We start from the raw sequence: 15,346 nt of genomic DNA on the forward strand, positions 1-15,346 counted from the left end.
TCCTTAAGATCTCTCTTCCTTCTCCAGACTCTGTTCCTCTGCCCATAGTGTCCCTGTGGTGACTGTGGTTTTGTTCCTTTATGTGGTAGTTCCATGGTGTGGTTTGATTGTGGATGAGTCTCTCCTGGGTTGGTGTCCATTTAAAGATGGTGTTGGTGTAGGTGGGGGATTGTGCAGATAAGTCTGGTCCTGGTGAGGACTCATCCCTCTTACAATCATGATTTGCCTCAGTAGTGTTCTGTCCACTTACTTGCTTTCCTGTATTGCTATGGTGATCCTGTTGGTTGTCTCCCATAGTGTCCTGTCCTCTTGTTTGCTGTTCTGTTTTTTGGTGGCTATGTAGGTGCAGCCTTCTGCAAACTCTCCTGTTGGAGTGTTGATGACTTCTGGTATGTCTGCTAGTGTTGTCTTCCAATACTAGGTTCTTCATGATCTTTAGTGTCTCTGCCCATTTTAGCTATTTTCTTTTCCTTAGTTTTTTTGTTTAAAGTCCATACACACCATACTGTCTCCAATTTTTAGTCTTTGCCTTTTTGCCAGGGTTTTGTCAGGATTAACTCTTTCAGCTGGTATGATTGCATCTTTACTAATACAGGTTTTGGCTGCTTTCTAATGGCCAGGTTTGGAGCATACACATGATGTGCCCTTTCAATTAACAAATCCTGCAATGGAACACCAGTCCAGTCACTTATTTATGCTTTTATAAAATTAATAGTCTGTTCCTTCCAGTTTTTTTGGTAGATTAGAAAATCTCAAGTTTTCCCTGCATGCTCTGTCCTCTAACTCTACCATTTTAAACAGCTCTTCTTGAGCAGTCTCATACTCAGGCAGCCTTTTCTTTACTTCATTCTCTGATTTTATAGCTTTATCAGTTCATATGAATAGCTGTTTAAAGTTTCTTCTATTTTTCCAGCCTTTTGCTATTTGAGTTGATGTACTCTTTCAATATTTCATTTATTTTAATCAGTTCTGACCACATATGATTTTTTCCCTCTAGATTACTAGAAGCCATATTTTGCACCAAAGCTGGAGCTTGAACTGCTATTTGCTGAAGAGCTGCAGGATTCTTCACATTTAGTCTTCAGCTTTTCCATCCGATTTTCTTTCAGACTCTCTAAGTTTCTTCTTTGATGGCATCCAGGCAGTGCATTTATTAACCAGTAACTGGATTTACTAAAACTGACAGTGTTGCTGGTCTTTATCTCTCAGTTTCTTTTTTCACACTAGGATAGGTGAAATTAAGCTGTTGATCAGTGTGTAGCCCTCTTGGAAGTCTCAAAAACTGAAGTTAGATGAAAAATGCCCCACAGCAAGGAAAGGCAGCTTGATGTAAGCCATGTAACCCCTGATTATTGCATTTAGAAGTTTGCTTGCTTTATCAAGTTATGAGGAGAACCACCACTATACATACAGAAATATTACTGTGTGAAAGTGCCCAGTGTATAAAAATGTGAAGGAAACTACAGTATGCAGCAATAAATATATATTTCTGCTGCTGGTATGACTTTAATATTATTTAAATGTGATTACCAGAAAAATTAGCAGGTTATTTATTGGAATGCATCTCCATCACATCCTGTTGTTACTGAGACACTTTTGCAGTTGAAATTACCTTTTCAGGATGTGTGCGTGACATAAATAACTGCACAATAAATGCCCCTAAATCTAGTCATTAGCTTTTTAAATATGGCACTTGAAAAGGACATGTAAGCCAGTAACTTAATTTATTACATTTTCAGTGTACAATTATATTAACAATATTATAAATATACTTATTTTCAATCTTAAAATTGAACACGCTATGTAATTTAACTTGTTGGTAGTATTTACCACTTGAGATAATCACTTCAATTCTCATTTTTATACTCTAAATAGGTGGCACTGTATACGCAGACATTATAGTTAAGATACAGATTAAGCAGAAGTGAAACATAACAGAATATTATATTGCAGTACTGTGATGCATAACCTGGTCATAGTATTGTACTTGTAAAGGATAATTACCTTGTGTTAAGACTCAGCTCAAGCAGAGATAGCACTTTACTGGCCATAATATTAAAATATGATAATATTTATATGATACTAATGCTGTGAAACAATATCTGGTTTTCTGTACAATAAATATATGCTTGAGAAATCGGAGATATGCTTAGCAGAAGAACCAGATCCCAAACCTATATGCCAGTTGTGTTCACAAAAAGGGTTAAGTGGACAGTATTACCTGGAATTCCCCTTCTTGGTCATGTGTCAGAAGAAAATTTAAAAGGAATGAATACTATAAAGATGTACCACTACTTCGCCTTTTAAAACAGTAGTACAAAAACTGCAAAACTTTGTGGTGCCATTTCCATACATTAGCTCACTACCCTCTGTGTGTGTGTGTATATATATATATATATATATATATATATATATATATATATATATATATATATATATATATATATATTAGATTTTCCCAAATAATCATGACCTGTCTTTAAGATAATGTATACCTGCCTCATTAATATGAATTGATGTAACGCCTTTCACTTCCTGGCATACTGTTTAACTGTCTGGTCTGATGTGTTGTCTCTCCTGCAGGTACCAAGATGCTTTTTTTAATATTTTATTGATTCAAAAAGTGCTTGTTGTCTACAGAACCCTCAGGTTCTGCAGTGATTGCTGGAGATCCCATTAACTGCACTTAGCCTGCAGTATGTTTGTTTGTCATGTAAAATATAACATAGGAAAATTTAACAGGAAATGTCAGTGTCCTAAAAATATTGTGCATTTTTCCTGGTATCTATTTCTCTAGAGTGTGGCTTTACAATGCAGTTCTCTGTGCACTCACTGTCATGATAAATCAATGATGCGTATAATATATTTTTTATTAAGCTATATTACAGGGTTATAATGTTTTAATAAAATATTGTTTACTTTAGAACTCAAACACTTCATTTTTATTAGTTTCCTTTCACAGTAAACAATTTTAAATGTTCTAATAAATTGTTTTTGCCGTGCATATTCTGTGTGACAGGACAATTATATCGTAACATTTAAACAGCCTTTGTTGGAAAGGTGATATCTTCACAGCTTTGAACCTGTAAATTATAAAATATGTATACACTGGTTCCCAAGCAGTGTAAAACTAAATTAGATGAATTACATGCTTAAAATGTCTTGAAACTAATTATCTTCACGTAATTTTTATTGTTCCTGTGTAAATGCTTATATTGTAAAATGGAATGATTTCAGTTTACAGTTTTCAAGCTACTTAAATATTACTTGTCTAGAGCTATGTATATTACATGCAGTGCTGTGTATTCTTACATTCTACAAATTACAAAAATGTTGTTGATAGTGGCATGCAGTGTTTTCTAATATTATATAATGTAGTAGTTAATGAACTGTATTATAATACTGGATCTTGTAGTAAAACAAAAAGGCAGTACAACATATGCTTTTCAGCTTTCATTAATTACTTTTCCATATTTTCTATACAAACATCAGGTTAAAAAATATCATGATACTTTTTGTGAGGAAGAAAAATGTCTTAGAAATTAACTGCTGTGAATAAGCAAAGGAGATGTTATCAGTATCATTTATTTGTTTATTTCTTTATTCATTCACTCATTCATTAATGTTATGAGCTTGTCCAAGGAATCTTTTTCTGCTAAAACTCAGTGCAATGGCAAGTTAAGTCATAACAGTGTAACAGGTATTACAGAAAGGATTATGTATTTTTTATTGATTTTGTTTATATGCTTAACTCACAGAAATTTGTTATTATGACTTGGTCTCTGATCATAACCATGTTTTCAGGTATTCAAGAAATGGCTTCACAAAATTCAATTGAGAGTAAAGCACAGGGGTGGCTTTTCTTTTTTTTTAATCCATTTCAAGAACACATAAAGGATTGTAATTGGAGATGTCAGCATAGTATTTCGCAGTACATAGAACACTTTAGCTGCTCCAGCATACTTCCAGTTTAAAAATAAAACTGTGGCAGTAAGAAGTGTGTAAAAGCTTTTAAAGGTGCTGTTTGATTAGAGAAGTTCTTCACTTCTGGCTGCTGTTTGTGTTGTTGCGTGAATTGTATAACAGCTTTTAAAGCTGTTAGTTGATTAGCGGTGCCTTCTGCTTCCTACTACCACTGGGGCATTGGTTTCTGATATGATTCTGTGGTGTGACAGCTGTCTTGGTGGAAGAGCAGGGTTCACTTAGTTAAAACAGTGAGGTTTGTTTGTAAAAATCTTGCTATCACAGGCTTTTTACAAATGGGTTCTTGCGTATATACCCCTCTATAATAAAGTTATCTCTCAATTTCATTTGGTTTTCTCAATGTATCACAACATAGTACTCTCCACAAAAATAATAAATTATTAAAACAATAATGTTGAGAGTGTTATAGTTCTACAACTTGGGAAAGGCAATCAAATGAGTAACAAAATAACAGCAAAAAGGAGCAAAACGGCAGAATAGCAAGATTATTTATGAAAAGAGTAACAGCTGCACTGAGTTAAGCTGATAAACTGGGTGAGTAGAAAGTGCCTCAGGTGACAAATATATTTCAAATATTCAAGTGGGAGGAAGTGCCAAACAGCAAGTGAGAGTTTTGAGAAGGCTCTTTCCAAACTGCAGAGAGCAAATGGCAGGTTATTAAGTGGAATAGTCCCTGTTTATGCAGGTAAGTGAAGATAAAACTTTATTTTATTTTGTAGGTGAGTTGAGAAGTAGAAACATAAAAGGACATGCAAAACTTTGAAAATAGTAATAGAAAAAGGAAATGCAGGTCTTTCAGTGATGGGGAGGGTATTTATAATGTTGATAGAGAGGTAGTGGTGTCTACAAGCATCAGACAAATTGATAAATCTATAGGATTTACACAGTGCTAATTAAAATGTTGCTGTGTTGCAAAAATTGCCTAAGATTAAACGAGGGAAGAACATATTCCAGTCTGGGGATGCAAAGACTTTTGATGATAGCATAATTGGCTTCAGGTGTGGAGTTGCTGAGTAGATTATAAGATAGTTTATGCTGAGACAGTATGTTCTTGATGGTGAGTTAGACACAGTTATGGAATCAGACAGTAAAGTCTAACTGAATCCCTAGGAATTTACAGGAATCAACAAGACAGATGGCATTACCCCAGGAAAGATGTGTATAGGATGAGTAAATGTCAGTCTCTAACCTGTACCAGACATTGAAGATTTTATTTTGGAATGGCTGACTAGCAGCTTATTTCTGCTAAACCAACCTCCTTCCTTTTCCACCTTTACAGCCAAATGCTGCAGTGTAAGTATACCCCCCATTTCTGTTAGTTTTCCTGACTTCCATGGTCTTCCCCAGAGAAACTTCCATTCTTACAAAACCAACAACCTAACTCTTTTTCCATCCCTTCCCTTCCTGAGTACTTTGTACCCCAGTACCATGGTTTATGTCCCATTTTCTATTATCATTACTTTGCAAATGCAGTGACATAAGTTCAGGTTCTGTGCTCCCAAGAAAAAAAAAAGATTAGGAATGAGACTCTCTCCCTTCATGTCGCTGTTAATATTAAAAATAATAACAATTAGAAAATACATTTAGGCTGTCAAACAATCAAATTATTAGACATATTGCATTATGAACAATTTATTTATTATACATGTTTTGAATATCCACAGCAAAATGAAGAAACCTTAATGACCTTTATGTGAGATAGTCTTAGTAACCATACCTCTCAGAGTAAGAAATCTAAACAAAGCCGTGAATAATGGGGAACAAAGGACGAAAAAGGGGGACAAACTTAAAAAGTTAATAGAATAGCAGGGTTTGCATTAGCATGAATTTTCTGAAGAGTATAAAGTCTGAAACTCAAATGTCTGTCATTATGTTCGAACCTCAGTCTTCAAAGATTTGCCAAGGATTTGCCAGAAAACCACAATTTTATGAAAAATGGACCAAAAAGTATGAGGCAAAAATCTGGACATTCTGAGAAAATCTGTACAGTTGAGAGGTACGCTGACAGTACCACCAGACATGCACATTTAAACTCACACCTAAGAAGTTTTTCTGAAGGCAGATGCTAGGTTCCAGAAGCAATTATTTAATCGGAATTGATCGATGTCATTGTCCAGATGTGTCCTGCTTGCCTTCTACAACTCTACAAGTGTCACTATTCCTTTTATTTCCTGAGAAGTCTACCTCAGCAATCAAAGCTTACCTGCAGTTGGAAACCTTCCCTGTCATACCTTGCATTGTCTCACAATGTGCAAGCCAGAAACTTACCAGACTCCCCCAAACTTAACTAACTCACACACACAAACATAAACACAAGTAATGTCAATCAACAAGGCCTTTTTTTACTTCTGACTGCATCTTTAGCATTTGCTAAATAAAACGCAGTTTAAAAGTTGTGCAGTTCAAGACTGATGTATGACTTGAAGAAACATACCCATTCTGTCTTGTAGCTACCACTGTTAAGTTTTTTATTCATTTATTAATTACAGAAGTGAACCAGGGATATAACTGCTTCTGTTCAGAGGTAACTGAGGAACACTGTCTGTTTAAGTCACTAATTCAGAATCATAGTGCTTGTAAGTGGAGATGGAAAAAATGAAACCTTGAACTACAGAATCAGCCTAAGCTACCAAACCCTCAAATTAAATAACTTATTGCATATTTAACATAGAATGTCCTGAATACTTATTTTATTACCAAATGGTTAAACAAGCATGAAAAAGCAAGGAAAATGAAATGCTTTATGATCCAAATTCCAGACAAACTCCCCTTTACCACTACCAATGTAACAATATTCTGAGAATGAGACTTTTACAACATCACCCAAGGGTATGGATCCAACTGCAGCAGACCTAAAGCAGCTTCAGTTAAATACCTGGGAAAATCGTCCTCCTACTAAGGTTATTTGTACTGTTCACTAATGAATAAACATGAATTCCAGTACAGAACACACTATTGTTAGATAATCAGCCTACATTTAGTCTTGTATTATGTCTACATCGGGTGTTTTTAGTAATAGATAAGCAAGCCACTTTCAACAAAACATGTTATTACATACCCTCTGACTCCTGACCATCAAGCTATCTCTTTTCCATGTAAATCCCAGTGCATTCAGACTTGTCCAGACATTCCCTTGCACACTGTTAAAGCTACATCACTAATTCAGCTAAGTGCACACATTTATTTTTAATTATGAAAATACATCATTTGTTAACAACATTTCCATAAATTATAACTGCCTTTCAATTCCTGTGCAATCCTCATGCATGGCACACTTTTACTGTTTACTCTGAAGGCTGCCATCTTAGTTTTACTTATATATACATCACAGCCCAGTGCAAGAGTTTACATTTTTCCCTCCAAGTAGCATTCACTGTGTTGATTGCATTCATAGTTTATTTACCTGGTATTCCAGATATGAACTCCAGCACTTGTCATTTTGACTTTTAATGTTAAACATTTGTTAGAATTTTTCACAACTCAGTGCTTAAGACTTAAACAAAACAAAAATATGGATTAGCAAATATTAATCTTTCCCCATGTTTCATATTCATATTCCTTCTTGATGGGTCTATAACTATAAGCACTATTTACTGTTCAGTGCATCAGTGAAAACTCTTTTTTTATTTCACCTCTTCTTTCCTTCTGTCCACGCCCCATGTCTTCTTAATTCTTCCCTAATAGTTATTTCCATTTCTGTGATAGTAGGTTAAATTTTGTTTTTTGTTTATTTGTTTTGTATAATTTTTGTTCCTAATTCATTCATTTACAACCAGCTCCTTCACTTCTTCTATTTTAGAGCATCTTTTTCTCTTCTTCATGGTTATTACCTTCTTTGCTACAAGCATGAAAATTCAGACCACTCCATATTGTTTCCCCCTTTTTGTTCCAAATTTACCTCTACTAAAAGCTCTTCCTTCTTTAATGTTTCTGATTGCCCTTTAAGTCATTTCTTAAGCTGTTTATTTTTTTTTTTAATCTCCCAAACTCACACAATCCCGCTTGTTGCCAATCTCCCACTTGTTGATCACTGCATTTCTAACATTGTTCCAAAGCCTCTGGATAGATCCTTATTTTACTGGTAATGTCTAGAATCTCCTTGCCTTTATTAAAGTTTTTGGGATTGAGCATAGTCCTAATCATCTAATTGTTAGCGTTTTATCCAACAAATCTTCCCATCTCCTCTTCATATGATCTGTCTCTTAACTGCCAATTTCCTTTAATGTTTTACACATTTCTGATATTGTAATCCTTTTAACTTTTTGTTCTAATCTTATCTCATGTACCCAGTTTATCAAATCTGGCCATTCTTTCCAAGTTATTTTCCCATAGTTTTGTTTGCCTACCTTCTGTTTAATTGCTCAAAATAGTACATATAGCTCTCCTCTTATATCATATTTCCCACTGAATACTTCTCTTTCCAGATGTTTCTCACCCCCCCAATATTTGTCCCAGAATTTCACAGCCATCTTCTACTATTGCCACCTCCATGTTGCTGTATACATTCTCTTATCATTTAGCCAACCTTCTATTGGGAGTATTGCTTCAAGCCAGCCTTTTAACCCTTTTTGAAATAATTTACTTATCTTCTGCAGAAAGTCTCCCAAATGCCCTTATTTTGCTCCTTTATTATTTCAAGTCAGTTATGTGGCTCCACTTTGGGGTGTTTTTGCACTATCGTCTATTTCCATTTGGCCTCATAATTTAAACCCACATTTGGCCTAGCCAGTCAACATCACTCCTTGCATGTAGTTTTCTATTGAGGGTGCTCCCAACAAGCCTTTTTCTACATGAAGTACCAGTCTCATCCATTTCATCCGGGGATCTATGTCCTGACCACAAAAAATATCTCATCCATTTTAGCAACTTATTTAGGTTTCCTTTATTTTGTAAGACCAGAAAAATTGTACTAGATAGAGCATGCTCAGAACCATGTGCCATTTAAGAATCATGATCTTATTGTCTAATTGTAAACTGAGGGTTCCCAGCTTTGTGACTGCTCCTGAATGCCCCCCATTGTTTTGGCATATGAACTATCTAGTTCTTGTTTATACGCATCTGCCAACCAGTTGCCCATGTACTTGAACACTTAATCTCTCCTGACATACTTGGATATTTTTCCAAATGTTCTCTCCCCCCTCATATTTTTGGCTATAGCTTTTGTTTTGTCATTTATTTTATATCCTGATATTCTTCCAAACTCTCGAATCGTATTGGAAAAACATATCTAGGTCTTCCACCAGCTCTCTTAAGGATACGATAGTACTATTTGCATAAAGACTTATTTTCAGCTCTCCTCCCTCCCACTCATAGCCCTTTAATGCAGAGCACCTTATCTTCTCTGCTAGGGTCCCAGACATAGAATGATTAACAGTGGATATAATAGACATCACTACCTTGTCCCTCTGGTGAGTTTAAATGGTTCTGACAGATTCCTCATAAATTTCACTTGTACTTTGGCACCTTTGTATATCTAGAAACAACAAACTGCACCCCTGAGCGATCATGTTTGGCTTCTAAAGTTAAAAAACAGATCTGTGCCGAATGTAAAGTAAATCCTTTATTGAGTACAAAAATACAGTTTAGTACATACCTGTGGCACACTCCTTTATCATGTGCTTTCATTCCAAATACCCTCAGGACTTCTTTGGAACAAAATAATGATACCTACGTTCTGCCTCATTTAAATACTCGGTGAATGTCACATGATAAGGAATCACTTCATTAATACTATCTTGAAGACATAGTGCCTTCCACATAAAAAACATTGAGTGAGCTAGTACTTAAAGTGAATGAAAATATTATAAGGTGAATAAAATATATAAGGATATATAAAATATGTAAAAATAAGATTAAAAATACAACTCCAAGTTCCCACAATTTAAAAAATGACTGCATTGGTACTATCCACTAATCAGGTTACCAAAAACCCACAATAATTGTAAACACACATAACATTTCTACTGATAAAATCCATACAGCAATCACTGTTTTCAAGTGAAAAAAGATGGTTTAGAAAATAACACATATATTAATACTGAGTGTAAAAAAATATAAAAATCATAATAATAATCATAATTACTCCAAAGTGCATATGGTATAAAATAATGTGTATAAACCTTGTTTTGAAAACTGTAAACTCTCCCTGGGTGTTCAAAGCTTGGCATTTCTTAGTTTAAAAACTGGCAAGATTGAAGTGGTGTCATTGATACCAGGAAAAAAACTGTTGTATTTAATCTCAACTGCTAGTAAAGCTTTCTGCATGAAATGAAATATTTTTAAATGACTTGCACAGACACCATGTTATTTTATCTTATGGGAATTGCAATACTAGTGGATTAGTGTATACAGCCAGATCTGATTCATGTCCAGCCTTTTACATCGGTAAGACTGAAAGGCCCCTTAAAGAGAGGATTTATGAACACTGGTATGACATTAAACCATCAACAAAACTAATGCCAATAGTGCACTTTACAAACATTCTATTCTTTGTTAAAAGTTAAAAAAATTCCACTTTGGGATTTTGGAAGTAGTACCTTGTGATCCCTGGGGAGTGGCTTGGGAGACTTAGCTGGAATACAAAGAGCTTTATTGGCAGTTGAGGTTAAACATATTAAAATATGTAGCAACATAGAAAATCATTGGTTCTTCACTTACACCCTCAGAAGACTTACAAGAGATTCACTACCTATGAAGAGACAGATAGATAACCAGTGACCTTACCCATCCTGCAAATGGCATGTTCTCCCACCTCTCCTTGGGTAGAAGATAGAGAAGCATGCACTGCAAGACTTCCAGGATGGGCAACAGTTATTCCCCTTATCCATTAGACTGTTAAACTCTGTCAACAGGTGACCCAGAAGAAAGTCAGCTCCTTCATCCCCCCATCACCTAGAAATGTATATAGATGTCTAATCAGGAATATTACACTTTACAGGCTCATGACATTCTACAAATTTTACTAATTTTGCACAGTTCATTTGAGTGCAATAAGATAGTCAGTGTTGATATTTGAATATGCAATTCTGCCTGCTCTTCATTTCTACCCTTATATGAGAAATTCAAGAGAGTGCAATATACACTGTGCAATTATCTGTATGTTCTATCAATTTCTGTTTATATGTTATGCTTTTGTGATGTCAAATTATTTTTTTTATTAAAATATTTTCTGTATGTATGTCCTTGCACTCAGAATGAAGCAATACAACTACACTGTGGTGTAGATTTGAATGAAGTTTACTTTGACTTTTGACTTTAACATTAAATATATTAGAATATAATTGCCAAGAAGTGTAGAGGTCTCTACTCTGTTTAAATACAGACTATCAGTCTATATGAGATGTTACAAGTATTCAGTCATCCGATTACTGTAAAGATCTGGAAATATTGGCCCCCTATTAAAATTCTATAGTGCAACTAATAGTCCCAAAAATACAAAAAAAAAATGAAAATACAGAACATTGAATATTAAAAATCATTATTCTCCTTTAAAGTTGTATATCCCAAAGTGGGAGACTGCATTCCGCACCCCCACTACTTACAGGTACTAACTCTGTTAGTGCCAAACCTTGGAGAAACAGAAATACTCTGTGATACAGTAATGTCAGAATTTTTCCATATTTTATTCAATGTTGCTATTCCAGCAGTTCACTAATGAATCTTGGAATTAAAAATGGTTACTGGGAATATTAATCTTTAGGGATTTATCTTTTAGTACTCGCACTCATGACATTTATTGGAAATCTAATAGCTTGCTAAGTTGATGTTTGAAAAGTATTTGAACACAACATGCAGAGGTACTAGTTCCTTATATACTGCCGTAATATGCCCAGTTATTGAATATGGTCCCATATTGTGACCATACCATATTAAAAATTTGGAAAGGATCCTGCATACCTTCACCAGGAAGGTCACCTCAGTGAAGCTGCACTTTTTGCCAAAAAGCTTGGAATCATTGAATTTATATTCAATGTATTATAGACAGCCAAGTGCCATTCCAAAGGGAAGGGTGATGGTCTCCGTCACACTCGGCCAATTAAAAGGGATAGCAAATGATCCTGGAGAAGCCAGCAGGGGCCCCTGGGAGAGTTCTCTTTTCTTTGCAAAGGGCAGGGTGCCCTGGGATGGGTTCACACTGAGAGAGCGGTGCATGCCATGGAAAGTGTCACGGTTCCAGCAGTGTCAGGTGAGCTCTTGCCAGCCCTTGAAAATATGGGGAGAGGGTGTAAGTCTCATGCTGGGCTATACCCATATGTGCAGCAGGTTAGAACAATGTAGGTAAGGGAAGTCAGCAAGCCAGATCCATAACTTTAGGACAAGGATTGGCTCTAAGGGCTGTGTCAGTCTGGCTTGGGGGTGAAGTGTGGATGGGCATGTGCTGCATCTGGATGAGGTGTCATCTCCTCACTGCACCCCACCCTTCTGGGGGGGCTGGGGGGATGGCTGCAGCCCTTCCTGTGTATTGCCCAGGCTGTGGTGGGTGCTGGTCCAGCCTGGAGTCCCACATTGTCCAGCAGCTAGTAGCTGACTTAGAACTGCTGCAGACTGGTGGACTCTTAACTGTTTAATTAAAACAAAACATCATGAAGGCCAGAGATGGGTGTTGACACAAACTGATTTCTGCCCAATGCTCTGAGGTAACTATGACTCTCTTAGGGTAGCCAAATGCTTGGTCATTTAATTAGTGATGTGCATGAATGGATGAACTCTCCCATGTTTATGAATGGATGAGCTGTCCCTATCTACTATCTAGTGACACCACAGCTGAGGGAAAAGCTTGGCAAAATCAGCAGGGAAAGAAGACCCTGTTGAGCTTGACTCTAGTCTGGCACTGTGAAGAGACATGAGAGGTGTAGAATAAGTTGAAGGCCTCAGCCACTGCAGAAATACTACTATTCTTATCCTTTTTTCACTTACCTCATGAGACGGGGAGCAAGCCCCACCAGGGCTTTCTCTTCTGGCTACAAGCACCCAAGAATCCAGGAGAGACTCACTCTGGAGACAGGGTCAGTTGGGGAGTTTGACTAGGGAAGTACACTTGTCAAAGAGTATTGCAGGTGTCCAAAGGCAAGCTGAAGGAGGACAGAATCCTCCCATGGAGCAGAAGGACAAAAGCTCGCTTGATCTTGATTTTCAGTATGAATACAGACTGTGAAAGCGGGGGCCTCATGATCCCTTTTTGGGTTTTAAGCAGGAGGTGTCAGAAAAGTTACCACAGGAATAACTGGCTTGTGGTGGCCAAGGATTCACAGAGACATAACTTTTCGATCCTTCTATGTTGGCTCTTCCTATCACTGTGAAGCAGAACTTACCAAGTATTGTATTGTTCACCCACTAGTAGGGAATGTGAGCTGGGTTTAGATCGTTATGAGGCAGGTTAGTTTTACCATACTGATGATGTGTTGTTGTGATAGTAATCCTGCTCAGTACGAGAGGAACCACAGGTTCAGATTTTTGTCATATGTGCTTGGCTGAGGAGACAGTGTTGCAAAGCTACCATCTGTAGGATTATGACTGAACACCTCTAAGTAAGAATCTTACCTAAACATAATGATACTGCAGGAGTGCAGATCTCCAATTGGCCAAGGATAGCTGGCCTTAAGGTCAGTGAGGAGTGCCACTCATCACGGGAGATGGAGCACAAACAGAAGGGGGTCACCTCTCTCCAGCAGTGTACTGACATTCGTCGGGAACCAGGTGCTAAATCATTCATAGATGACCTGATTCTGGGTCAGGGTTTCATACATAACAGAGCAGCAAAAAGCTGAGATCAACTTGAAAGTTAGCCCTCCAGCCAAGCTTTTGTCGCAGGTGGAAGGACAGGATCCATGCCCTTGCAGGGAGGATGGACTCATCCTTGATCAACCCTCTCCACTCCTCCTCCTCTGGCTGGTCCAGATTACTGGAGAGACACTGCTGAATGGTGGTAGGAGAGTCCAGCCAGCTGGGCGGAAGCATGGTCTGGCCTGATCCCCAACTGTGAGACCTCCCACTCCTGTGAAGGCCCCCCAATCCCCTCTTCAAGTCATGTCACAGTTATCTCAGTCCAGATAGCCTGTGGGGCTGTGCCCACAACTCCTGAGAGAAAAGGGACTAAGCAACACCTTCCCCACCTCCCAATAGTGGAAGAGGAGTCCCATCCATGTGGTGTGGTCCCATCCATGGGATCTGGCCACACCAGGTGCTGCTCTGTGGCTCAGAAATGGAGGGATGGTCATAAAGGAGGTACCCAGGGAGCAGCACCATCTGCCAAGTGCCCCAGAGGCAACAACACCCACAGAGGGGAAGAGAGTGCCATCCCAGTGGGGGACACTCCAACCTCCCCTCCCACCTTGGGGGGGGGTACCCCAAGGGTGCACCTGCATTCTCCCCTTTAGACAGCAGTTGCAAGTACCCAAGCAGGATGCCCTGCTCCCAGTGGGGCATTGGTTCAAAGACCTGGTAGGTCAGCGGGACCACCTCCTCTGATGGGAGAGGGTGGTGCTGGTTGCCGTAGGACTCCCTGCTGTCCCATGACATGGGTCCAGTAACCCTGGTCCAGTTGCCTGCTACGACACTAGTGAAACCTTGTCTGCTTCTCTTGTTGCAATGTTTTTTTAGCAGTGGTGCTGACAACCCCACTTGTGCCACCAAGCAGTGGCCAGGGTGGAATGAGCAACAGAGAAGACCAGTACAACTCTGAACAGTGGATCACTGGTGCATCAATGTAGAAAACAGCTAGCTGTGAGAACTAATGTGAATTGCAGGACACATTGATCATTGACAATTTGAACGCACTTTGTAGCCCCAGGTAACTCCTGGGGCTATGCCAGTCTGAGAGTTATCATGCCTTCAATAGCCCGTAGGGGAGTCCCCCCCAGTGAGGGTGCTGCCAGGGCATTTAGGGAGCCCTCGTGACCAAACCACGACAACCGTGGGTAAATCCAGCATTACCCACACCCAGGCGTGGGTTATTGCTATAATAATCCATCAAAAAAAGTTTATCTACAAGTGCAAATTCTCTTTCAGTCCTATGTGGGGGGCTGTACCCCCATACCCCCTCCTATTTAAATATACCAGCTCTGAGATTAGAAAACTGTGCAGGAAATGGTAACATCCTTACCTGTACTTAAATGTGCTTGCACATACAGGTACAAAGAAAATAAACATACAAACTAGCCATAAATTAATAGTAAAACAGTAGTTCCCAAAGCAACAACATCCCCCAATAAACACAACAAAATCCACCAAACCAAAACATACTCCAACAGCACAAAAAAAAATTCTGAGTGAAATGGGAGTTTGACCTAAAAACTCAAACTCCAAATGACATGACGTGTGTGTGAGCATATATTTAGTACTACAGTGACCCAGTCCAAAGTAC

General features: G+C 38.1%; 1 pseudogene; it reads left to right on the forward strand.

The window, feature by feature from the left end:
• The first annotated feature begins 14,657 nt into the window (after nucleotides 1-14,657).
• On the forward strand, nucleotides 14,658-14,806 carry LOC122789534 (annotated as a pseudogene).
• Nucleotides 14,807-15,346: the final 540 nt, after the last annotated feature.

Source organism: Protopterus annectens, chromosome 14.part0 (genome assembly GCF_019279795.1).
Source record: "Protopterus annectens isolate FY-2018-M chromosome 14.part0, PAN1.0, whole genome shotgun sequence".
Classification (NCBI taxonomy): domain Eukaryota; kingdom Metazoa; phylum Chordata; order Ceratodontiformes; family Protopteridae; genus Protopterus; species Protopterus annectens.